Genomic DNA, 26,734 nt, shown 5'->3' with positions numbered 1-26,734 from the left:
GGCTGAGACCCGTATTTATGAAAAATATAAAAATGGGCTGAGACCCGTATTTTTTTATGATTATGAAATGAGGTGTCACATGGTGACTTTTTAATTGAAATAATTATATTCAAAATATTTATTTGGAAGGATTTTTATTCAAAAAGAATTATATGAAAGAATTGTATTTGAAAGATATTTATTTGGAAAAATTATATTTGAAAAGATTTATTGAAAGAATTATATTTGAAAAGTAATTATTTGAGAAAATTATATCTGAAGGAGAGTTATCTAGAGGCATTATATGTGAAAGACATTTATTTGAAGAGCTTGATTTAATTGAGTGTAATTATATTTATTAATTGTTGAGTGATATTAAAGATATTCTTGTTGTCTGTTGTGCATATCACTGGTTGTTTTATCCAGCCCTTATTGTTATTGCTTCCTATTATTCTGTATATTATATTGCACAGGTTATTAGACTAGTGAGTGTCTTGATTGTACCTCGTCTCTACTCCACTGAGGTTAGTCTTGATACTTACTGGGTATCGACCGTAGTGTACTCATACTACACTTCTGCACATTTTTGTACAGAGTTAGGTATTGGAGATATCGGACTTGAGCAGAGTTAAAGCGGGATCGTAAGGATTCAAGGTAGAGTTGCTTGGTCGTCGCAGTCCCTTGGAGTATTTTCATTTCATTGTACTATTAATTTGTAATCAAACAATATTGTATATTCGGTCCTCGTGATCATTCCATGTATTCAATTAGAGTTCGTGACTCAGTACTACCAGTCTTGGGAGGTTGTATATTCATATTTATTCCGCTGTTAGTTTTAGTTACTTATTCAATTCAAAAACAAATAGTTTCAAAATGTAATTGAAATCGGCTTACCTAGTCTTAGAGACTAGGTGCCATCACGATGCCTGTGGTAGGATTTTGGGTCGTGACACTCCTACAGCCCAAGTGCTATAATCTGCACGGATAACTCACGTGCCATAATATAAATATCTAGATCCGCATGGCCAACTCACGTGCTATAGTATAATATAAGGATCCGCACGGCCAACTCACGTGCTGCACGGCCAACTCACGTGCTATAGTATAATATAAGGATCTACACGGCCAACTCACGTGCTATAGTATAATAAAAGGATTTGCACGGCCAACTCACGTGTTATAGTATAATATCTCACAATCAGGCCCTCAGCCTCACTCAGTCATAAAGCTCTCCAGTCTCTAGGGCTCTCAACAATCATGAAATCAGCCCAAACAACAATGATATGACGTATCAATAATAACAACAGAGACGGAGATAAAATGTGCAAGTAAAACCTGAGACTAAGTACATATAGCATTTAGCAGGCAATTTAACAAGTACGCGACCTCTGTGGGTCCCAACAATACTATCACATAGCCTAAGCATGATTTCTAACATGATTTACAATCAAATTTTTATCAACACATAGAGAGCATATAGCTAACAACACATTATTCAATTTTACAATTTTTCAGGACGGACCAAGTCACAATCCCCTCGGTGCACGCCCACACGCCCGTCACCTAGCATGTGCGTCACCTCCAAAATAATCACAAGATACCAAAATCCGGGATTTAATACCCTCAGGTCCAGATTTAAAACTATTACTTACCTCAGAGCGTGAAATTCTTTACTCTGCTATGCCTTTGCCTCACAAATCGGCCTCCGAATGCGCAAATCGGCCTCCGAATGCCTCGAATCTAGTCACAAATAATTCGTTTCAGTCAATAAAATTTATTGAAATTAATTCCATAAAACAATACTAATTTTTCATAAAAATCTGAAATTTAGCTCAAAAATCGCTTGTGGGCCCACGTCTCAGAACCCAACAAAATTTATAAAATCAGAAAGCCTATTCAACCACGAGTCTACCCATACCAATTTTACCAAAATCCGACCTCAACTCGACTTTCAAATCTACAAATCTTATTTCCAAATTTCTAAGTTCCAATCTCCGATTTACACCTCAAAATCATGTAATCTAGTCGGATTATTCGATGATAATTTAATATTATGGAGTAGAAATGATCACAAGAGACTTACCTCAAGTTTTTCTTGAAAATATATCAAAAATGCCTCTCCTCAAGCTCCAATTTGGCAAAAATGGCGAATGGGACGAAGTCCCTAATTTATAATTCTGCCTAGACTGCCTCAATCTTGGCCTTCGATCGAGGTCCTCGATCTTGGGTCTCGATCCTGGGCCTCGATTCTGACCCTCGATCCTGGCCCTCGATCATGGATCTCGACCCTGGTTTTCGACCCTGCCTTCGATCATGGCTTTCGACCCTGGGCTCGATCATGGCTTCGAGCCTGATCCTCGACCCTGTCTTCGATCGTGGCCCTCGACCCTGGGCTCGATCGTCCTTGATTCTGGGCTCGATTCTGGGCTTGATTTTCTGCGCTAAATTCTGGGCTCTCGATTTTCTGGGCTCGATTCTGGCAGAAGAAATTTCCAACATAAGGAAATTGGAGCAGTTGTTGTAGTTAAACTTTTGATCCGTTAACCATCCGAAACTCACCCGAGGCCCTCAAGACCTTAATCAAATATACCAACAAGTCATAAAACATCATACAAATTTAGTTGAATCCTCAAATCACCTCAAATAATGCTAAAACCATGAATTACGCCCCAATTCAAGCCTATTGAACTTTGAAACTTTCTATTTCTACAAACAACGCCGAAACCTATCAAATCACGTCCGATTGACCTCAAATTTTGTACACCAGTCATAAATGATATAACAGACCTATTAAAATTTTCAGAATCGGATTTTTACCCCGATATCAAAAAGTCAACCCCCCGGTCAAACTTTCCAAAAATTCAACTTTCGGCATTTCAAGCCTAATTCCTCTACGGACCTCCAAAAAAATTTTCGGACACGCTCCTAAGTTCAAAATCACCATACGGAGCTATTGGAATCATCAAAATTCAAATCCAAGGTCATTTACACATAGGTCCATATCCACTCCACTTTTCTAACTTAAATTTTTCAATTATGAGACTAAGTGTCTCATTTCATTCCGAATTTCTTCCGGACCCGAACCAACTAACTCGATACGTCATAAATCAATAGTAAGGCATAAATTAAGCAGTAAATAGAGAAATGGGATTATAATATTCAAAATGACCGGTCGGGTCGTTACACCGATTTGTATGTGCTAAATTACCGGATAAAAAAGAAAATCCTACACTATATTCACTTGTTATAGATCACATGATGCACGGTCCATGCAGAGAATTAAATCCAACAAATTCTTGAATGAAAAAAAAAGGTCACTGTAAATTTAAGTATCCAAAAGAGTTTGCAGAACAAACAACTAAAGGAAAAAATTAGGATCCAATTTATAGAAGACGAAACACAGGTAAGAAAGTGCAAATAAGAGGACACCTTCTTGATAATTCATGGGTTGTTCCTTATAATCCATATTTACTTTGTAAGTTCAACTACCATATGAATGTAGAGATTTGCTCTGATATTAAAGTTGTTAAGTACATTTATAAGTATATTTGCAAAGGACATGATAAAATTGCATTTCATATACATGCTAATGATACAAACATAGAAATAGATGAAATAAAGGAATACTAATCTGCTAGGTGGGTGTCACCACCTGAGGCAGCATGGCGTATATTTTCTTTCTCTATTAGTGAAATATTTCCAAATGTATATCATCTTCAGCTACATCTTGATGGACAACAACTTGTTTCTTTCAAGAATACAAGCAATATTAGTAAAATTGTGAACAATCCTATGGTTAAGAAAATAATGTTAACTGAGTTATTTTTAATGAATCGAGAAAACAAAGATGCTATGGACTTAAATTTATTATATCGAGAATTTTCAGAATATTTTGTATGGTCAACAACAGAAAAAACATGGACACATCATCAACGAGGAAGTTCCATTGATCGTGTGGTGACATGTCATCCAACTGAAGTGGAAAGATACTATCTTAGACTGCTTCTAATGAATGTGAGAGGACCAAAATCATATAAAGATTTGCGAATTGTAAATGGAGTACAATGTAAAACATTTAGAAAAGCTGCAGAAAAAAAAAGGATTATTACTTTGTGATAACAATTTGGTATAATGTATGTCTGAAGCTGTAAGTTATCAAATGCCGTCAAGTTTAAGATAATTATTTGCTATCTTATTAATCTATTGTAATCCAACTAATCCAAGAGAATTATGGAAATAATTTGAAAATCCAATGTCTGAAGATTTCAAAAAAAAAAATTGAATATAGATGCAAGAGAAATTCGTTACGAAGTGTTAAACCATATTAACAATATTCTTCATTCAATGGGCCGTGATATTAATAAATTTGAACTAATTTCATAAATGATAAAGCCATCTGCAATAGCAAAAGAAGCTAAAGATATTCATTTCGAAAGAAGCATCATTGTTATCGAGCAAGATTTAATGTTAGAAAATAAATTAAACATTGAACAAAGAAGAGCTTAAAATATGATTCTTGACAGAATATTTTTAAATAGACCAGGGGCATTCTTTATTGACGGCCCCGGTGAAACTGGTAAAAGCTTTTTATATCGTGCTTTATTAGCTACTGTGAGGCACAAAGGATTTATAGCTTTAGCAACTACAAGTTCCGGTCTTGCAGCTTCACTTCTTCCTGGAGGTCGAACTGCTCATTCCCGCTTTAAAATTTTCATTGATGTTAATGAGAATTTCAGCTGCAATATTAGTAAGCAAAGTTCATTAGCGTCTTTAATACGAGATGCAAAACTAATTGTATGGGATGAAATTTCATTGGCAAAAAGGAAACGGTAGAAGCATTCAATTTGCTTTTAAGAGATCTAATGGAAACTAATATACTATTTGGTGGAAAGGTAGTTGTCTTCGGTGGTGATTTTAGACAAATTCTTCCCGTAATTCGTAGTAAAAAAAAGGAAGATTTTATTCGTGAAAGTTTATTGTGCTCTGAAATTTGGAATCAACTTAAAAAATTACAACTATCAGAGAATATGTGTGCGAAAACAGATCCCGCTTTTTGTGAATATTTAATGAGAATTGGTGATAGAAAAGAAAGACAAAATGCCTATGAAAAAATTGAAAAATTCCTCATTCTCTCATTATTCCTTTTACTTCTGAAAAAGAATCGTTGAATCTGCTCTTCCGAGTTACTTATCCTGATTTATACAGATTTCATTCAAATGCTTCTTTTATTACTTCTCGTGCTATTCTAACAATCAAAAATAATTTTATTGATGATATAAATGACATGCTTCTTGCTCAATTTCCATCCACCAAAAAAGTTTATATTGCTACTGATGAGACAATTGATCCAAAAGATCAGAGTGAGTATGAAGATTTTTATAAATTATCTTTGAAGAAAAATTGTCCGATTATGTTATTAAGAAATCTGAATCCCAGTGAAGGTTTATGCAATGGAACACGATTAATATGTAATAATTTTAAAAGTCATGTCATCAGCGCAACAATATCTAGCGGCGATTTTAAAAATAGACATGTATTTATTCTGCGAATACCACTCATGACATCAGAAGATGAGAAATTACCTCTCCCTTTTAATAGAACGCAATTTTCAGTTCGATTATGTTTCGCCATGACGATAAACAAAGGTCAAGGTCAAACATTAGATTTTGTGGGTATCTATTTGCGCGAACCTGTCTTTTCTCATGGTCAATTGTATGTTGCTTTATCAAGAGCCAAAAGTTCTAATTGTGTGAAAGTATTAATTAGACCACCTACAGCTGACGACGACGATGATCACTCTACATATAATATAGTCTATGATGAAATTATTAAAAAAGCTTTTTCTTGACCATATGCTACAATTTCTTATGGTAAATCTAATTATAACTTGATTTTTTTCTATATTCTTTCATTTATATTAAACCTTGTCTATTTTTATTGTTAATTTATACTGTTATACTAATATTTATATGTTGTAATTGCAGATTAATTCCACTATGGGTGAAAGGTTAACTATCAACATGATCACTCCCAAAACAGAAGAATAGACATGTAAGATCCAAGTAATTGATAAAGGTCGTCCCAAAGACAACAAAGAGAAAACCAAAAAAATATCAACTCATGACTCTACAGGATGAAGAGGTATTCTTTTTTAAATTCACAATTTTGCCAAAAATAATTGAATTAATCCATTTTTTGCTCATATATTAGAGGTTGCTCATATTAAAATTTGGTATATTTTACTAGTATAATTTTCCCCAATTTATTTGAATATGATTATAATCTAATTGTATCTTATTTTCTTACAGGAAAATCAAATTCAGACCATCATGTTCAATGCTGATATAACGCATTTTGAAGACCTATTTGATCCTTTTCACACTTACTTGGTGTCAGTTGCACAAGTGAAGGAGTCATCTTATTTATATGGAAATCCACTTAACAAATTCACTTGGACAATTGATAGAAGCACCATTGTTGAGCCAATTGAAAAGGTCACTCCCCAGGATCCATTACCTCCGCCAACGCGGCTAACTATCATTGCGTTTGACACTTTCGAGTATCAACCCAAAGAATCTGAATTTGGTATTTAAAGATTTAATTATCTATATTTGTGCATATACAATCTATTTATTGTACCATCTCAAAAATCTTTTAATTATTATGACACAATGATTTTCATAATGTATTAACTTATTTGTTGTTTCTTTTTTTGGTTTAACGTAAGATATCCTTGCTATTGTGATTAATGGCGGCCCTTCAACATATGCTGCAAATGGAAGAAGAATTCAAGAATTTATCGTTATGGATAAGCAGTAAGGATACACCTCCTCATATTCCTTTCCTCTGTTTCTTTTGTTGTTCCTTATCTTCCTTCACGTCCTCCTCCTCCTCATCAACCACATCTCTTTTTTCGGCTGTAGCTGCTGGTTTTATCTTTTTGTGGCAAAAAAAGATTGCACATGATTCAACTATGATGTTGTTTTGTTTTTTTTGCATCGTCTAGCAATGCCTATATATTGTTTAATTTGAAATCATATATATGACATTAATTCAGAACTTTAGTTTTTTAACCATTTGCAGCATTTTAGTATGAGATTATATTTCAATAGTATAGTATTACTGAGTGGTAAGAGGGTGAAGCACTCGCACCCTTGTAATATGGTTCTTGTTAAATCAAGCACACATAGAAATGAAAGCTTCATGCTAAAACTCAGGATATTGGCTTTATTAAGATTCTGAAAAATGCAGTGTGTGAAAAATAACGTCTTAGCCCTTAGGTTGTGACTTTGTGCATTACCTTAACCAGATTGAAGGTGTAACTTCCATCTTATATTTTCATAATGCCAAAGTTTTTCTTAGGAAAGCAGGGCATTCTTTTATTGAAAATGAATAGCCTTATATGTATTCTTGATGTAATACAATAGCCAATAGATGTGTGAATGGCTTAGTTCTTTCCTTGAGATCAACAGAATTTGTTGCCCTGATGATATATTAAGGGAACATTTTGGCCAGAATAAAACTGGCTTTTAATTTATTTGAACTAGTTTTAGAACAATACAAAAAGCTATAGTGTCATAAAAAGGAGATTGACTTGTTATGAGAAAGATTTTTGACTTATACGCTAATCGATTCAAAAGGCCAATTCTTACCAACCTTTGCAATTTTCCAAACATTGCAGATATGTTAAGTGCATTTTGACTCTCTGTCGTTGTTCATTGTATGTGGACATCCTTGTTTTGGCTGAGCTAGATATTTGTTATTGTTCATTGTTTCATATTGAACTCCTAAACTTCAGGTATATGAGATGTAGCTTGGATGCTTGATTTCAGTGATTGCAAAGTAAAATATTTCGTTCTTTGTTTCCCTAAGCACTGGACTTCTTTTGTTTTTTGCAACTCACATGTTTGGGAGGTTTTATTTACATGGCAGGTATTTTACTTTTTCAGTTTTTGTGTCTTCATGAGACTTCTGAATTTACATTACCTTGTAAATAATAAAGAATGTCTTACATTTGAGGTTTATTTTACGGTCCAAGTTTTCAAACTTAGCTATTACTTTTTGTTACTCCAATATATTATTTGAACATACTTTATTCATTTTTTACAGGAAAAAAACAACAAAATTCACACTCTGGGAAGATTTCATTGATCTTTATGGGAATAAACTTTTGAAACAACTGAATGAATACCCGGTTATTCTTGCTAGAAAAATTAGCAGATCATCATCAGGTATTAGTACATACATGATTTTATCTTTTTCCTTTTCAAATATCAAACAATAAAATCAAATCTTAATATTTGAATGCATGTAGGATCGTCGAACAAATTCAGTAGACTGTCGAACAAATTTAGTACAACAATCCAATTCAATCCTCCTTACCCACAAGCTGTTGAGTTGAAGTCATAGCATTATGCATGTATTTCTTTGTGAATTATGCATCTGTAGAAACATATTGTTGATATAATGCATTAATATATACAAGAACAAATCTTTTAGATTTTAACTTTCTTGTAGGGCCAAAACAATTGAACCAATGCTTAACGCGTACAAGGTAAAGAGTATATCTTCCACCAGCTATGTTATGGTGGTTCTCTTTGAGGATGAAATCATAGCTATTTCCAATATCCAAGCGCAACCTCAAGTAAGAACAACATAAATTATATTATTCTACCAAAATTTAATTATTTTTAGTAGTCACAAAAAAGAAATATGTGGCATTCTTGAATTATATAGGGACAGGTATTTTATGTCGTGGCTGAACTTTCTCTGCCAAATGAGAACCAACGCTTTTGTGTGTTATCTTGTTCTGACTGTAAGCAACTGTTCACGAGATCTTTCTCTCGGAGAACAATTTATTGTACAAATTGTCAACGATCCACTCATCGAATTCCAAGGTATAAATTCTACTAGATTCTTCTATATGACTATTTAGAGTTTACAGTTGTTTTGTTTTTATTCATCTAACTAAATATTTGCTCTACATTATAACCGATGTCAATTTGAAGTCACTGTTAGAGACAATAGTGGTTTTGCAACAGCCATTATTTCTGACAAACCTGCCGAGAAAATGTTAAGCCTCAGTTCAGAAGAAATTTATGACATCTACCATGTCAAGGTACATATTTCATATTACTGTTAGCTTCAAAAACATACAAACAGGTATCAATGGCAAAATGACCCTCTTTTGATGCGCAACTAACCAATTTCGTCCTCCCAGAAACAAATTTCACCTCTTGCGGATGTGCAGAAACAATTGAGTGGAAAGATATTCAAAATTCAAATGAAAATATTATTTACAAAATATCATGATACAGTGCAAAAGTTGTCCATTTTATCTTACATGAACAAAGATAATGAGATCCACCAAGAGTTCCCGCCAACCATGATGGATGTTGCCGAGGGGAGCAAACGCAAAATTGAACGTCTTGGCTCGGAGGGAAGAGAATCTCAATAGACAACTAACAAAGACAATGCTTCCCACTACAAGTAGGCCTTGGAAGTAAAGACTCCTCCTTTAAAAAAGTAATTGTAAGGTATTTGAACTTTTTAATTAAGTTGTTGTTCTTTTATCTGCTCATATAATTAATTTTAAGATGTAATTAATATGATAGTTCTAAAAAATATCTCAACACATGTGTAATTCCTACGCACACTTGTTCTTGCACCTCTCAGCATTGTTTAATTTTCTCTTGGAACTCTCTAGCAATACAACATATTTACTTTCACTTGCTCTCTTAGTTGAAGCCACATTTTGCTACTGTTTTGGGATGCATTTAAAGGCATTTTGCTGCTATTTTTGGACGCGGTTAAAGCCACGGTTATGTTGCTGCTTTCTGCTTGCTGTTAAAGCTAATCTTTTGCTGGTGTGATATTAGGTTAGTTTACCTATTTACTATTTGTCTATGATACTACCCCATCTCCCATATTACTGTCACGATCCAAAATCCCACCACAGGAGTCGTGATGGCACCTACTCTCTAAGACTAGGTAAGCCGATTTTCATTGCATTTTTTAAGCTTTTTTTTTATTAAATAAATAATCAAAACTAACAGCGGAAATACTTACAATATACAACCTCCCAAGACTGGTAGTACTGAGTCACGAACTCTAACTGAATATATAGAATGATCACGAGGACCGAATATACAATACTGTTTGATTACAAGTTAACAGTACAATGAAATGAAAGGACTCCAAGGGACTGCGACGACCAAGCAGCTCTACCTTGAATCCTTACGATCTCGCTTTAACTCTGCTCAAGTCCGTTATCTTCAATACCTGGCTCTGCACAAAAATGTGCAGAAGTGTAGTATGAGTACGCCACGGTCGGTACCCAGTAAGTATCAAGACTAACCTCAATGGAGTAGAGACGAGGTACAGTCAAGACACTCACTAGTCTAATAACCTGTGCAATATAATATATAAGATAATAAGAAACAAATAACAACAGAGCAACATGAAACAACCAGTGATATGCACAACAGACAACAAGAATACCATTAATATCGCTCAACAATTAATAAGTATAATTACACCCAATTAAATCAAGTACTTCAAATAAATGTCTTTCACATATAATTCTTCCAAATAATTCTCTTTCAAATATAATTTTCTCAAATAATTATTTTTCAAATATAATTCTCTCAGTAAATCTTTTCAAATATAATTTCCTCAAATAAATATCTTTTATATAATACTTTCTAAGTAAAAATCCTTCCAAATAAATATTTTAAATATAATCCTTTCAATTAAAAAGTCACCATGTGACACCTCATTTCAAAATCATAAAAATACGGGTCTCAGCCCATTTTCATATTTTTCATAAACACGTGTCTCAGCCCATTTTTCATGTTTCCACGGCACCTCGTGCCCAGAATTAAATCATCATATTTCCATGGCACCTCGTGCCCTCATTTCATATCACAACTGCACGGACAACTCACGTGCTAAATATCATTATCATCTCATCACAGCACCTCGTGCCCACATTTCATATATCAACTGCACGGACAATTCACGTGCCAAATATCCTCATTATTTACTCACGGCACCTCGTGCCCACATTTTATTTTATAATTCGCATGGCCATAGCCACAGGCTCTCAATTTCAACATAAATCAGATTGTTATCAATTTACCAACAACAAAAAAAATTGCACAAGGTATAAAAATAAACACAAAAAAATCACAACATCACATGAAAATCATCAACACCACAACCCCACATCATCACATATCGTCCCTGACAATAGCCACCCTTATCGCTCCTATTGCCACCCTTATCGCTCCGTCCAGACATTATCAATAGCCACCATTATCACTGATATTGCCACCCTTATCACTCATATTGCCACTCTTATCACTCCTATAACCACCCTTATCACTCCGCGCAGACAATATTCTAAAAACCATAACAACAATGAAATGCCACCCTTATACCCATATAATATCAATTGTGAAATGCAACCCTTATCTCCCCACAATAACAACTCACACAACACAACAATTTACACGAAAAATTAACACGGCAATATAATAAAATTAATTCATATCACAATTTGCCCAATGGCCACAACCAAATTCCAAACATATAACAGAAATCAATTAATTTCACAACAAATAGCCCAAGGCTCCACACAATATATATAACACCCAAAAATAATCAATAGAGATAGAAATTACTCAGCATAAAGCAAAACCTTCATTAATGCAAATTTAGATAATTATATTAACACTTATTCTTAAACTCACTTAAATTAATTATTTGCATAAGAAAATTCATATTGGAATTAATTCCCAAGAAATATTAAACCAACAATACTCACGAAATTTCATAAATATTTCAAGTAACAATCGCATCAAATTATCATATAAAAACAAATTCAACAATAAGGATTTAGGCATGGCAAACAGATGATTTAATAGTTTTTCACAATTTTTTAATTTACTACACAATAATACCTAAGACTTTAATTCAATGAATTTTGCACATATAAACCAAGTACGTACTTGTCACCTCGCGTACATGGTTTTCAATTACACAATTTGCACATAAGACTCAATGCCTAAGGAAAAATTCTCTTACTCGGGGTTAAGCAAGACACTTGCCTTTTTGAAATTAGGCTGATATTCCAAAATAACCTTCTTGCTTGAATTGACCTCCGGACAACTCAAATCTAACCAAATTAATTGTATAACTTCATTAAAATTCATCGAAAATAATTCCGGATAATAATACGTCGACTTAAAATTTTATTCCAAAAAGTCAACAAACTTCAACGCGGGACTTGCCTCTCGAAACCCAACATAATTTTCATAAAATCCGAATGCCCATTCCGATACGAGTTCAACCATACCAATTTTATCGAATTCCAATAACAAATCGACCTCCAAATCTTAAATTTTTGATTTTGGAAGATTTTACAAAAATCTTGATTTTTCCTCCATTAAATCTGAATTAATTGATGAATTCAAAGACATAATCATGGAAATTAATCAAAACTGGATAAGAATCACTTACCCCAAACACCCACGCAAGAATCTCTCCAAAAATTGACTTCTACCGAGCTCCAAATTTGATTTTGAGTTATGAACTCAAACCCCCGTTTTTGGGACTTTTAATTCTGCCCAGATAGGCCTTCTTCGCGTTCGCGACCATTGCTTCGCGTTTGCGAAGGCCAAAACCCAACTGTCTCAAATCCTTCATCGCATTCGCGACCTCCTCGTCGCGTTCGCGAATGCCAACTGTTTCTGCCCCATCATTTCCTCTTCGCATTCGCGAACTCCTCGTCGCGTTCGCGATGAGCAGCTGACCAACTCCTTTGCGTTCGCGTTCGCGAAGGCCAAACGACCTCAGGCCCCACTCTTCCTTTCTTCTTCGCGTTCACGTTTCCTTGGCCGTGTTCGCGAAGGCTTGCCCAGTTCCTTCTTCGCGTTCGCGAAGCACAAATCATCAGCCCCTCAAATTCCTCTTCGCGAACGCGGGACTCCCTTCGCGTTCGTGAAGAAGGAAACCAGACTTCAGGAACATCAGTCCAAACAGATCCAATTTGGTCCGAAACACACTCGAACCCCTCGGGACCCCGTCCAACCATACCAACTAGTCCCATAACATATCACGGACTTGCTCGAGGTTTTAAATCACATCAAATTACGCCAAAAATACAAATCGCACCACAAATCGAACTTATGAACTTCAAAACCTTCCAACTTCTAAAACTCATACCGAATCCTATCAAACCAACCCGGAATGACGTCAAATTTTACAGACAAGTCCCAAATAACATAACGGAGCTATTCCAACTCTCGGAATAGCATTCCAACCCTGATATCAAAAAGTCAACCCCCCGATCAAACTTTCCAAAAATATTTAACTTTCGCCATTTTAAGCCTAAATTGGCTACAGACCTTGGATTCACAATCCGGACACGCTCCTAAGTCCAAAATCACCCAACGGAGCTAACGGAATCGACGAAACTCCATTTCGGAGTCGTCTTCATACAGTTCCGACTACGGTCAAAATCCTAAGACTTAAACTTCCGTCTTAGGGACTAAGTGTCCCAAATCACTCCGAATCATCCGTAAATCAAACTCGACCACACACGCGGGTCATAATACATATTGCGAGGCTGCTCGAAATCTTAAGTCACTGAACGGGGCGTAAATTCTTAAAATGACAAGTCGGGTCGTTACAATTACTCAATTAACTCATTCTCCATGGTTTATTAACATGTCAATACAGAATGATTTAAGAAAAAATCACCATGTCTTCCTCATTATTATATCACCTCTTCATATTTTGCTTAGTACTAAGTTCTTTTTCATTGCATGTTTCTTCAGTAACATTGTTCGATTATAATATTCTTATATACAATCAAACTCCGAATTTGGTTCAAACGAAATGTTCTATAGGATCCCATAGTTATCAGAGGGGATAATACAATTGTATGCAACATAAGTTTGGGGCCAAAACATGGAGTCTTTTAGTTGTTTAACTTTGATAATGTTGCTAAGTTATGTCAAAACAAGTTTTGCGTTTGGGATATACGTGAAGATGGAATTTGTCTACAGTCTACCTGTTGAATGAGGATGTGATTTGCATTACAATTGGGATTAATTAATAGGCCTATAAGTGTCTCTCTAAATTTTGCTGCTTCCTTTTTTTATGGTGTGTGTTTGTGTGTTTCATCATCCTTTGATTAAAGGAGTTTGTTCTTTCCCTGCTTTGGTTTTTAGTTGTCATAGAAAAGGACATAAGCATCTCCCTAGCTCATTTCTGTCCTAAGTCTATATTGACTTCTTCATTCATTGTGATGCAGACACTAGCATCTTTTGCACGAGTAATGTGATGCAAACATACTCGATTGTTTGGTCAAATGCTTTAGTGGTCATGCTAAATTTGTATATGTTTTTTCACTAATAACAATGTTGTTGATTGTGCACTCGCTTCCCATTTCTCTTGCATAATCATCTTAAAGTGGAGAACATCTATAGTTACTTAAAGGTATTGTGGTTTTATCCAACAAAAGCTAAATTTGGAGAGCTCTAGGAAACTCGTTTACAGGTTCTTAGTCTCCCATAATAATTGACTTTGCTTCGTTCAGTTCGATTTTCTTAGTAAAGATTCTATCAGGTATCAATGCAATTCATTGATCAATAATGCTGTAACAGAAGGCCTACTTATATTAATGTTGTAGGCAGGCATCATCCCACACTGAAAAAGTGCTTTAGAAAAAATATATTGCATTGATATTACCCTAAAACTTAATTCATTATGTATATAGGTACTGAAACTTGGTTTTTTTATGTGATTTTGCAGATGTCACTACTTTTGTTGCACTACAATGAAGAAGAACAATTACAGTATGGAGAAAGAATCACCTTTTGTGAATATAGATACTCTCATGCATGTAAAAATTATGCCACTTTCGAAGTAAAATGCATCTCTTTTTGTCGATATGTAAATAACTATATGTTTATATATGTACATTTAATATTATCATGGATGTGAATATTGTGTCACTTTCCAATGATGTCTCAATTTCTCTCTTCTATGCAATTTCATATCAAAACAAATTAATGACAAATAGTAATTCCATATTCTACACTATTGGGCCCGTGTTATGCACGGGCAAAAGCCATCTATAGTCTAGTAAGTAAAGAGTAGAGAAATGGTAGATGGAGACGGAACAAAACATATGAAGCAATCAACAAATACTCCAAGTACTGATTATATTAACTCAACCAAATTGAATTACAAGCAACAGAACAATACAAAGAATATTGAAGATACAGAGGAGTTGAGAGGAGAATTACAGAATTGAAAGATGAGAATCAGAACTTATTGCAAAATAATAGCCTACAACTACAATTGCTTAATAACTTATTTATATTATCTTGTGCTCTACTCATGCTATAACCGCCTGCTCTGCCATCACGTATTTCAGCCCTTAACCTTCACACAAAATCTGTTAATCTTTTGGATGGAATCTTCAAGCGCTGGCTATGTTTCACAGCTGCACTCTCTGGCTGAGTCAGCGTATCCATGCTGGCATGTGAGGTGTCCTCCACGTCAGCTCTATGGGTCACAACAATACCTTCCGCCTCTGAAAGAACCTTGTGCTCAAGGTTCGGAGATGAATCAAAACCAGGATCAACAAGATCAGTGAGCTGCCCTGAATCCTGTTGTTGAGTAGGTTCTCAAATACAACGCTTGAGCAATGAAACATGGAATACAGGATGGATGCGCGCTTCATCTGGTAGTTCTAGTTTGTACACTATCTCGCCGATCCGTTTAAGAACTTTAAAGGGTCCAAAGTAGCGTCTACCCAACTTGGTGTGATTTTGAAGGAGAAGAGTGTTTTGTCGATAGGGCTTGAGCTTAACAAATACCCAGTCCCCGACCTGAAAACTAAGTTCTTTGCGTCGCTTGTCAGCAATCCCCTTCATCCAGTTCTGAGCGCGCGCTAGATTAGCTTTGAGAAGAAGTAGAATCTCATCCCGATCTACCAAGTAAGCTTCAACCAATTCATTGGGGCTGCTGCCCAGGATATACCTTGTGACAGTAGGGGGATCCCTCCCGTACAGAACTTTGAAGGGAGTCATACAAGCAGACGACTGAAACGTTGTATTATACCAATATTTTGCCCATGGTAACATTGCGACCCACCTATTTGGTGCATCAGCTACAAAGCATCGTAGGTATTGCTCAACGCATCTATTCAAAGCTTCTAACTGACTGTTAGTTTGAGGATGATATGCGGTGCTCATAGCCAAAGTGGTGTCTTGCAGCTTGTTTAATTCTTGCCAGAAGGTGTGCAAGAAACGTGGATCATGGTCAGTCACAATCGATCTGGGTGGTCCATGGAGACGAATGACTCCTATCACAAAAGCTTCAGCCACAGATTGTGCCGAAAAGGATGATGGAAGGGCAATAAAGTGCCCGTACTTAGAAAGCTTATCCACCACTGTTATGATAATGTATTTTCCCCTTGAGCTAGGCAAACAGGTGATAAAGTCCATTACGATATCCTCGAATACCATAGAAGGAATAGGCAAAGGCTGGAGCAACCCCGCCGGTAAATGGTTAGCGTTTTTCATTTGTTGGCAGACCTGGCAAGCTGACACATAGCAGTGGACATCTTCTTCATTCCCCTCCATAAGAAATTAGATGAGATTCTATGATAAGTGCGTGTAACTCCAGCATGGCCACCAATCGTTGTGTCATGAAACTCATAGAGCAACCTCTGACGCTGGGGCGAATCAACCGGTATGACTAAACGACCCTTAAATAGTAGCCCTTTGAGGAACTGGAATCCCTCAATGGTTGAGTTCGGATCTTGAATGGATTGCTGCAGATCCAATAATTTGGGATGCGACGGGTTCAAAGACTTGAGTTCATCCTCTAAGTCATATCCCCCGACTCTAATGGTAAGGAACACTGCCTCTAAAGTACGAGAAAGAGCATCGGCGGCTTGGTTCAATTTTCTCGGTCGATAAAGGATTTGGAAATCAAACCCCACCAACTTACTTAACCATTTATGTTGTTCTGGAGTCTGAATAGTTTGGTTTGTCAAATTGTTGAGGGACTGTTGGTCCGTATAAATTGTAAATATCCTCCCCAACAAATATTGGCGCCATTTGCTGACTGCCTGAGTGATGGCAAACATTTCTCGGTGATAAGTAGAGGCTCCTTGCATCCTATTACTCAGCTTCTAGCTAAAATATGCTATTGGATGCCCCTTCTGTGATAATACAGCCCCAATTCCCTGGCCCGATTCATCAGTTTCAAGTTGAAATTCTTGGGTAAAGTCGGGTAAGGCTAGCACTGGTGTAGATCCCAACTTGCTTTTGAGGGTGTCAAAAGCAATTTGCGCCGTAGATGACCAACTGAAATAATCCTTGCGCAGAAGGTCGGTAAGAGGACCAGCAATTGCAGCATAGTGATGGATGAAGCGTCTGCAAGCCCGAGGAAGCTCCGTACCTCTTTCACGTTTGTAGGTACATGACATTGTTGAATGACAGAAATTTTTGCCGGGTCCACACTCAATTCTTGGTCGGAAATCACATGGCCCAGATAATCGAGTGACCGTTGCCCAATTTGACACTTGCTCTGCTTAGCCACCACCTTATGGTACCGCAACAACTCTAAAACCTGCCGTAAGTGCTCCAAATGCTCCTCCCATGTGGGACTATTAACCAAGATGTCGTCAAAAAATACAAGAACAAATCGATGCAAATATGGTCGAAACACTTCATTCATGATAGCCTGGAGAGTGGACAGGGCGTTAGATAAACCAAATGGCATTACCAAGAACTTGTAATGCCCCTAGTGTGTACAAAATGCAGTTTTGGTCACATCTTCAGGCCTGATTCAAATATGATGGTAGCCTGACAACAAGTCTAGCTTAGAAAAGTATTGCGCTCCGTGGAGCTCATCAAACAGTTCATCAATTGTGGGGATGGGAAATCTATCCCGTATCGTGACTACATTAAGGGGCCCTATAATCCACGCAAAATCGCCATGTTCCATCTTTTTTACGAACCAACAACACTGGTGAAGAAAAAGAACTGGTGCTGGCTCAAATTACCCCTTCATTTAACATCTCACTGACAAGTTGCTCCATCACCTGCTTCTGGAAATAAGGATATCAGTATAGTTTTACGTTGACATGTTCTATTCTAGCCACCAAATGGATGGCATGGTCTTGTGAACGAGTAGGGGGTAGCCCTTGTGGTTTTTGAAACACATCTGCAAAGGATTCTAACATGGCTAACATAACTGGTTGAGTTTGCTCATCCACCAGGGATGTTGAGGGCACTATTTGCAAGCAGTAGTAAGAAGAGATGGCATCTGTATGTGTACCTATGCAAATTGTGCAATTGCACTGGCTAGTCGCAAGATGGTATGAGCCCCTTCCAACTCACTGCGACTCCTTGGTGGTTGAACTCAAAAATGCACTCGCCTTAATCAGTGACCACTGGCCCCAATGTAGAAAGATAGGCTGCACCTAGAACCACATCAGCCCCGTGTAATGGAAGTACATATAAGTCGAGGGGAAGGAAACAACCCTGGACAGTGAGGGGAACTTTCCGAATAACCCCTTCACATCTGAAGCATTGGCCACTACCCACCACTACTGCAAAACTAGGAACGGTTTCCAATGCCAACTGTAGAAGGGTCGTCACCCTAGATTGGATGAAGTTATGATCACTACCACCGTCCACTAAAACTTGGACCGGAGAACCGTTTACGTGCCCTAAAAACCGAAGCGTCGAGGAGGAATTACCCCCAGCTAAGACATGATAAGAGATATTTGAATGCTCTTGCACCTCTATGGTTCCGATAGCGTTGGTTCTATCTCGGAACCATCGGTGAGGAGTAATAAGTGCGGAGGGGACTTACATTTGTGGCCCGGTGAATAACGTTCATCGCAGTAATAGCAAAGCCCCCGCTCACGGCGACTTTGAACTTCAGCATGGGTGAGCCGTTTTATCGACGGTCAATTTGCATTATGAGCTGCTGGTGTGACTGAGGCAGCGAAATTGGTATAGGAGGGAGAAGGATTAGGGTTAGGTAATAGAGGAGTACCTTTGTTAGCAAACGCGGGTCGGGCTGGACCTTTCTCTAATTGGATCCGACGTTCATGTATGTGGGCCTGAGTTAGGGCCTCTTTAATAGTTTTGGGCTCGTGACTCAATACTGAGTTTTTAATATCCTCCCTCCCAGAGATAAAGAGTTTCATCATCAACCTTTCAGATAAGTCATCAGTTTCATTAGCGATGGCTTCGAACCTGCTCTGTAATTCCGACACGGTGGTGATCTGCCGGAGTTTCGCTAACCTTCCCTCCGCCGACTCGAGACCCTTCTACTTAAAGCGAATCTTCACCTTTGCTGCAAAGTGTACAAACTGAGATGCAATTGAGAGAAATTTCTTCTCTGTATTTCATTTCAATCCCGTACATTCTACTTATACAAACTATAGAAAACAAAATGACAAAATCTCCTAACAGATTTGTACAGTATCTTTATTGTATATGTCTCTTTAGAAAGGCTAAACTACAAAACTGTACAAAATTAAGTTGTATATAACTATAGCTCACATGCTTGGCACATGTGGAAAGATCTATAATAATAATACTCTTGTTGGCAAATAAATTGTTGGATCCCTGCCACGTATTGCAATTTGTAGCCTCCTTTGACCATCACAATCTAACTTGTGAACTTAAGTCTTACACTTAGACTTTGCTAGTATCTATTTAACAGAGAATTTCCTTTGCTTTTCTTTTCGTCTCTAGAACAATAAGTTTCCTCCCAGCTTATCTCCAACAATTTGAGACCTGCTTGATCATGTTTATCTTTAATAATTTAATCATCTTTTGTGACTTGGTCAACACCCCCCTCCCCATGTTGGAAGGGCGGTGAGAACACCCAACTTGCCCAGAAGACTATGATATACCCGTCCGGAGAGAGATTTTATGAAGAGATCTTTAATTTGTGAGAAAGATCGAACAAAGGATAGTGAAATCAAACCTGCTAAGAATTGTTGTCGAACAAAATGGCAATCTAAGTGCACGTGCTTGGTTCTTTCATGAAAGACCGGATTTTTGGCGATATGAATCGCAGCTTGACTATCTGAGTGAAGATGAGCTGGAAGAGAGATAGGAACAGAGAGATCTGCAAATAATCGCACAAGCCATGTCAATTCTGCAACTACTTGCCTCATCGAACGGTATTCTTCCTCGGCTGAACTAAGAGAGACAGATGTTTGTTTCTTCGACTTTCATGAGATTGGGGAACCTCCAACATAAATATAAAAGCCACTGATTGAGCGACGCGACTCAGGATATGTACCCCAATCTGAGTCACAAAATGCAAGAAGTTAGAAAGATTGTGAAGAACTCCTGAATAAACCCAAACCAGGATCTTTGAGCAAATAACGAAGGACTCTCAGGGCAGAGTCTAAGTGAGGTTTGCGGGGATCTTACATATATTGACTTAGGTGTTGGACAGTGGAATAAAGGTCGGGTCTTGTATGGGTAAGGTAGTTCAATTTTCTAAGTAGTCGACGATAAAATGTAGGATCTGCAATTGGAGTACCTTCTCCCACTCAGAGCTTGACAGAAGAATCTAGTGGTGATGAGACAGATGTGAGCTGAAGAGATTCATATTCCTGGAGTAAATCCATGGTGACTTTCTGTTGACAAAGGATCAATCCATCAGGTTCTCTCAAAACCTCCATTCCCAGGAAGTAATGTAAGTCCCCTAAGTCCTTAATTATAAATTCTTGATCAAGGAAAACCTTTAATGCATTTAATTCCCGCACATCATTACCAGTAAGAAGAATATCGTCAACATACTCCGCGACGATAGAAATTGATGAATCTTTCCTCTTAAATAACAATGAATAATCATTCAGCGAATGCATATAACCTTTAAAACGCAAATCTGCAGTCAATTTGGCATACCACTGCCGAGATGCTTGAGACAGTCCATAGAGTGATTTTCTGAGTTTGCAAACATGATTAGCAGTAGGAGGAGTCATATCGTTAGGAAAATACATGTACACTTCTTTATTTAGGTCGCCATGTAAAAAGGACATTGTTCACATCCAACTGATAAAGTCCCCATTTTTTCTTTACTGCTATAGCTAAGAGATATCTGATGGTAGTCATCTTGACAACCGGAGAAAAAGTCTTCGTGAAGTCAATTCCTTCACGTTGCGTTTCACCACGAATTACAAGTCTTGCTTTCAGTCTTTCGATGGTTCCATCTGAATTTTGCTTAACATTATAAACCCATTTGTAGTGTAAAGCCTTTCTTCCAGGAGGCAACTTAACCACTTCCCAAGTATCATTGAGAATAAGCGTATCAATCTCTTTTTCCATTGCTTCTTGCCAATCAGGATGCAAAGAAGCTTGGTAATAGCTGATTGGTTCTTGAATCTAGGATAATGAATTGAGAAAATGTCTATTTGAAGGAGAGCGTGCAGTGAAAGAAAATGAAGGTGCAGTAATAGGAGACAAAAAACAGGTAGAGGATACATCTGTGAATTGTACTGCACTACCTATATAATCATTCAGATATGATGGTGTTGTATGAGTTCTAGTAGATTTACGCAAAACTGGTGGAGAATTAGTCTGAATAGTATCATCAAAAAAGGTGGTACTGAATCTTTTGATGGTGAGTGTGATAAATCAGATGAATATGATATAGGACTGATTTCAATACTAACAAGTGAGGCATCATATTGATAATTTGTGACTGAAGTGGGATTAGAAGTACTTGACAAAGAAGCTTGATGATTTGTGGCTAAAGTAGGAATAGAAGGAAAGATAGAACCATTAAATTTGTTAGAAGGATTGGAACTAAATGGAAAATAGTCTTCATGAAAAATTATATTTTTAGATATAATGACCTTCCTAGTTGATAAACTTAGAAGCTTAAATCCCTTTTTACCATATGGATATCCAAGAAAGACATATGTTTCAGCTCTAGGTCCAAACTTAGTCCTATGAACTGTAGATGTGGATGCAAAGCATAGGCACCCAAAGTACCTCAACTAAGAATAAGAAGGTGCAAATCCAAACAAAACTTCATAAGGAGTCTTAAAACCAAGAACCTTATAAGGAAACCTATTTATTAGGTAGGTGGCAGTTAAGATGCATTCTCCCCAATAAGTAATAGGAAGGTGAGACTGATATAGGAGTGCTCTAGAGGTTTCCAGTAAGTGCTTGTGCTTATGCTCGACTACTCCATTTGTTGAGGCGTTGATGTACATGTAGTTTGGTGTATGATCCCTTGTAAGAGTAAAACATATTTCTGAACAGTTCTCGTTCCCAGTTCAAATGCATTATTTGAGCGTATGATTTTAACTTTTGTGTTAAATTGCCTTTCAACCATTGCCAAGAAAGATTTTAAGATAGGAAAAACATTAGACTTAGTTGAGAGCAAATAGGTCCAAGTTCCTCTACTATAGTCATCAACTATAGTTAGAAAATACTTAAACCTATTGTAACTAGGAGTGTTTTACGGTCCCCATATATCAATGTGAATTAGATCAAAAATCTGTTTTGTAGAAATTGAACTTGAGGGGAAAGGCAATTTTTATTGCCTCGCAGGGGGACAAACATCATAAGGGGAAGAGAATTTAAAGACATTGACTGGAATAGATGAAATATTCTTCATATTATATAAGGGAAAATGGCCTAAACGACAATGTCATAGCCTTTATTTTACATGAGACCTAATAAAACAAGAAGAAAAAACTGGAACAACTTGACTTTTACACAAGTTTTTTTTCTAGAAATTGGAATACAACTAGAACTAGGTAATTTTTAAAAATTGATAGGTAGATGTCTTGACTGCATGATGTATAGACCTCCCTTCTCCTCATCAAGAACCAGAGGCCTCTTCAAAGAAGGGCCCTGCAAGATACAATCAGTAGAAGAGAAATAAGAAGAAAAAACTAGAACAACTTGACTTTTACACAAGTTTTTTCTAGAAATTAGAATACAACTAGAACTAGGTGATTTTTGAAAATTGATAGGTAGATGTCTTGACTGCATAATGTATAGACCTCCCTTTTCCTCATCAAGAACCAAAGGCCTCTTTAGAGAAGGGCCCTACAAGACACAATCAGTAGAAGAGAAACAACATAAGTAACTGAATTGTTTGCATAATTTGTGAACTGATAAGAAATTGAATCTGAATGTAGGGACAAAAAGAACATTATGCAAAATCAGGTTAGAAAATAAAGCAACTGACCCTGAATGAGTTACCTTAACTCTATAGGAATTAAGAAGATTGACAGTCAAAGGAAAGGATAATAACTTTAATTTTATTAACACACTCTTGTTAAAAGTCATATGCTCAAAAGCACCACAGTCTAAAATCCAATAATCATTGTTAATATGCGTGAAACAAGAGGTGCAATTATAAGAAGGGGCCATACCAGCACAGTTGGCATTAACAACAACATCTGAAGTTGAAGGACTTTGTTGATCAAATTTCAATTGTTGCAAGAGATGGGAAATCTGAGCCAAATGATTTGTGAGTAAGTGATCTTCCTTCCATGTTTTATTCATTATTATGAACAAGCTTGCCTTCAGATTCTTCGTTAGCATTTGTAACATTTCCCTGAATTGTTGCCTGATATTGTTTTGACTTTGTGAACTTAAAATATCCATAAAAACCATGGATCCTATGATATTTATCAACACTATGACCTTACTTCTTACATTAAGCACATGTAGATGTATTACTTTTGCTGTCAAGAGTTAAATTTCTGTCCCTTTAAATCTCCAGAATTGAACCTCTTTATCCCAAAATTATGTCCATCAGCAATAAATGAAGCAGACTCTCCTGGATATGCAGGATTAGGATGAATTTCACGCTGATTTTCATCTTGTATGATAAGAGAATAAGCCTCTCCAATGGAAGGCAAAGGTGAAGATATAAAAATGTTGCTTATGACTCTTATGTAAGATTCATTCAATCCCATTAAAAACTACAGGAGTCTTTGATCTTTTTGTGCCTTATGATTTTTTACTTTGGCTCCACAGACACATTCACAAACACTGTTAGAGAAAGTATTAAGAGCATCAAGCTCATCCCATAAACACTTCATCTTAGTGAAATAGCTTGCAACATTAGAGTTACCTTGAGGTAGTCCACTTAACTCTCTTTGTAACTGAAATAACTTGGCTCCATTAGTTTGACCATACATGTCTTGTAAATCATTCCCCAGGTCTTTAGTACTTTGAGAATAAAGAACATTTTCAGCAATGTCCTTGGAAAGAGAGTTCAAGAGCCAAGATAGAACCATGTCATTGCATCGACTCCAAGACCTAATGAGAGTAGAGTCAGATTCTGAAATAGGGAGAGTGCCATCAATGAAACCAAGCTTGTTCTTGGCTGATAAAGCTATTAAAACAGCACACCTTCAACCTCCAAAACCTTTTCCATCAAAAACAGAAGTAACCAGATTCATACCTGGTGAGTCTGATGGGTGAAGAAAGTAATGGTGAGAAGAATCAATCACAATGGTTGCAGTAGATTGAGTTGCACCACTGGATTGGGAATCATCTGCAATAATAAAGCTAGGATCCATTGAAGATGATGAGAGAATGAAATGAACCTTGCTTCTGATACCATGTAAAAACAGAGATACAATTGAGAGAAATTTCTTCTGTATATTTCATTTCAATCCTGTACATTCTACTTATACAAACTACACAAAACAAAATGACAAATCTCCTTACAAATTTGTACAATATATTTATTGTATTTGTCTCTTTAGAAAGGCTAAACTACAAAAGTGTACAAAAATAACTTGTATACAGCTATAGCTCATATGCTTGGCACATGTGGAAAGATCTAAAATAATAATACTCTTGTTGGCAAATAAATTGTTGGATCCCTGCCGCGTACTGTAATTTGTAGTGTAACAACCCGGTCGATCGTTCCGAGAGTTGTAGCCCCATTTTTCTCATTTCTACTTATTTATGTGTTGTTCAGCTGTGTTGAGTTGTATCGAGTTGGTAGGTTTGGGTTCAGAGTAGTTTTTGAGTGAAATGAGACACTTAGTCTCTTAGTTAGAAAGCTAAGTTAGAAAAGTCAATCGGAAGTTGACTTATGAGTAAACGAATTTGGATTTGGATTTTTATGATTCAATTAGCTTTGTTGGGTGATTTTAGACTTAGGAGTGTGTCCGAAATGTAATTTAGAGGTCTGTGGTAGAATTAGGCTTGAATTGGCGAAAGTTGGAAGTTTAGAAGTTCTTAGGCTTGAATCAGAGGTTGATTTGGTGTTTTGGTGTTGTTTTGGGTGTTCCGAAGGTTCGACTAAGTTCGGGTAGTGATATATGACTTGTTGGAATTATTGGTTGAGGTCTCGAGGGACTCGGGTGAGTTTCGGATAGGTTTGGGTTGTGTTGCGCTCGTTTTTCTTATGTTTCGACACCGTTTTTTCAAACATAAATGATATCATATTGAATAAATGAGCTCCGATTTCTTTTTTGATTGAATAATTAGATTCGTATCGTAATTACGGACCTGTAGCAAAAAGAATCATCGAATTTGGACATCGTATGAGGATTTTATGGTCATTTTACTAAGAATTAGGTTGCTAGATTTTTCAGATTAATTACGCAATTGCCACTTACGGCGTATTTAAAAATCTGCACTATTTGCAAATATTGAAACCAACATATCTCATTCATTATAACGTCAAATTGAGTGATTCAAAAGCCTAACTTGACTAATATTTCACAACGAATCCATTGGAGGCATAAAAAGTGAGTTTCGGGATCGTTTATCATGAGAAATGAGGCAGAATATATGACAAAAAAATATATAAAACGAGAGTTTGTTCATTTGGTCATATTTTGAGTTGGGGAGCTCGGATTTGGGCGATTTTAGGGGAGATTTTTACCATAAAGATTGGGGTAAGTGTTCTCTACTCAATTTTGGTTATATTTCATGAATCCATCTTCGTTTTTGGGATTTGATTGATGATTTCAAAGTGAAATTGAGGGAGTTAGGGTTTGAGTTTTGGAGAGTTTAAGTGAGGATTTGAGGGACCAAACGGAGTCCGATTTTGATGAATTTTATATAGTTAGACTCGAGAGAGGATGAGGTTTATTATTATGCTATTTTTGACTAATTTCGAGATGTGGTCCCGGGGGCCGGATTTTGGCCGATTTCGGATTTTTGGCATATTTATGTAGTTTTTATTGTGAAATTCGATTTAGACTATGTTGATAGTAGTATTCTGATTTTTGGTTAGATTCAGAGCTTTTGGAGACCGAGTCCAGAGACGAGGGCATCCCGGAGTAGGATTTTACGTTGTTAAGGTAAGTAACAATTTTAACTCTGGCTTTGAGGGTATAAACCTAGATAATTTGATATCGTGTGACTATTTGGAGGTGCTATCCACACTAGGTGACGGGCGTGTTGGTGTATACCTCGAGGGATTGAGACTTGGTCCGTCCCTGTGAGGCCTCATGGCCATCATCTGTGTTTATGTAGTTACTTGTTGTTGAACTTGTGTGCCTTCATGTTAGAGATCATGCTTAAGCTTTATTCATACTCACATTATTTGTACTCAGTCATAGAAATTATTGTACATGTTTACCTCAGTCTCTATTATTTACTAATATGTTGTGATACTTGATGTGAGTTGTGTTCCCTTATTTATTGATGATGGTGAGGCTAGTGAGGTACATGATTGAGTGAGGCCGAGGGCCTGGTTG

At 36.7% G+C, this 26,734-nt stretch overlaps 2 long non-coding RNA genes across 5 annotated transcripts; both read left to right on the top strand.

Annotated features, from left to right (window-relative positions):
- Positions 1 to 6,701: 6,701 nt before the first annotated feature.
- Positions 6,702 to 8,211, top strand: LOC107766194 (uncharacterized). The gene is made up of 2 exons (XR_001643611.2): positions 6,702 to 6,794; positions 8,089 to 8,211. It is a non-coding gene; the product is annotated as an uncharacterized LOC107766194 (long non-coding RNA).
- Positions 8,212 to 19,685: 11,474 nt separating this feature from the next.
- On the top strand, positions 19,686 to 24,757 carry LOC107766193 (uncharacterized). 4 transcript variants are annotated; one of them, XR_012706785.1, is made up of 4 exons: positions 19,686 to 23,536; positions 23,857 to 23,962; positions 24,045 to 24,147; positions 24,230 to 24,757. It is a non-coding gene; the product is annotated as an uncharacterized LOC107766193 (long non-coding RNA). The 4 variants fall into 4 exon arrangements; XR_012706784.1 differs by having other exon boundaries at positions 24,045 to 24,757; XR_012706783.1 differs by having other exon boundaries at positions 19,686 to 23,928.
- The last annotated feature ends 1,977 nt before the right edge of the window (positions 24,758 to 26,734 follow it).

Source organism: Nicotiana tabacum, chromosome 24 (assembly GCF_000715075.1).
Source record: "Nicotiana tabacum cultivar K326 chromosome 24, ASM71507v2, whole genome shotgun sequence".
Classification (NCBI taxonomy): Eukaryota; Viridiplantae; Streptophyta; class Magnoliopsida; order Solanales; family Solanaceae; genus Nicotiana; species Nicotiana tabacum.
The sequence above is the reverse complement of the archived record's forward strand: the minus strand, read 5'-3'. Positions and strand labels throughout refer to the sequence as shown.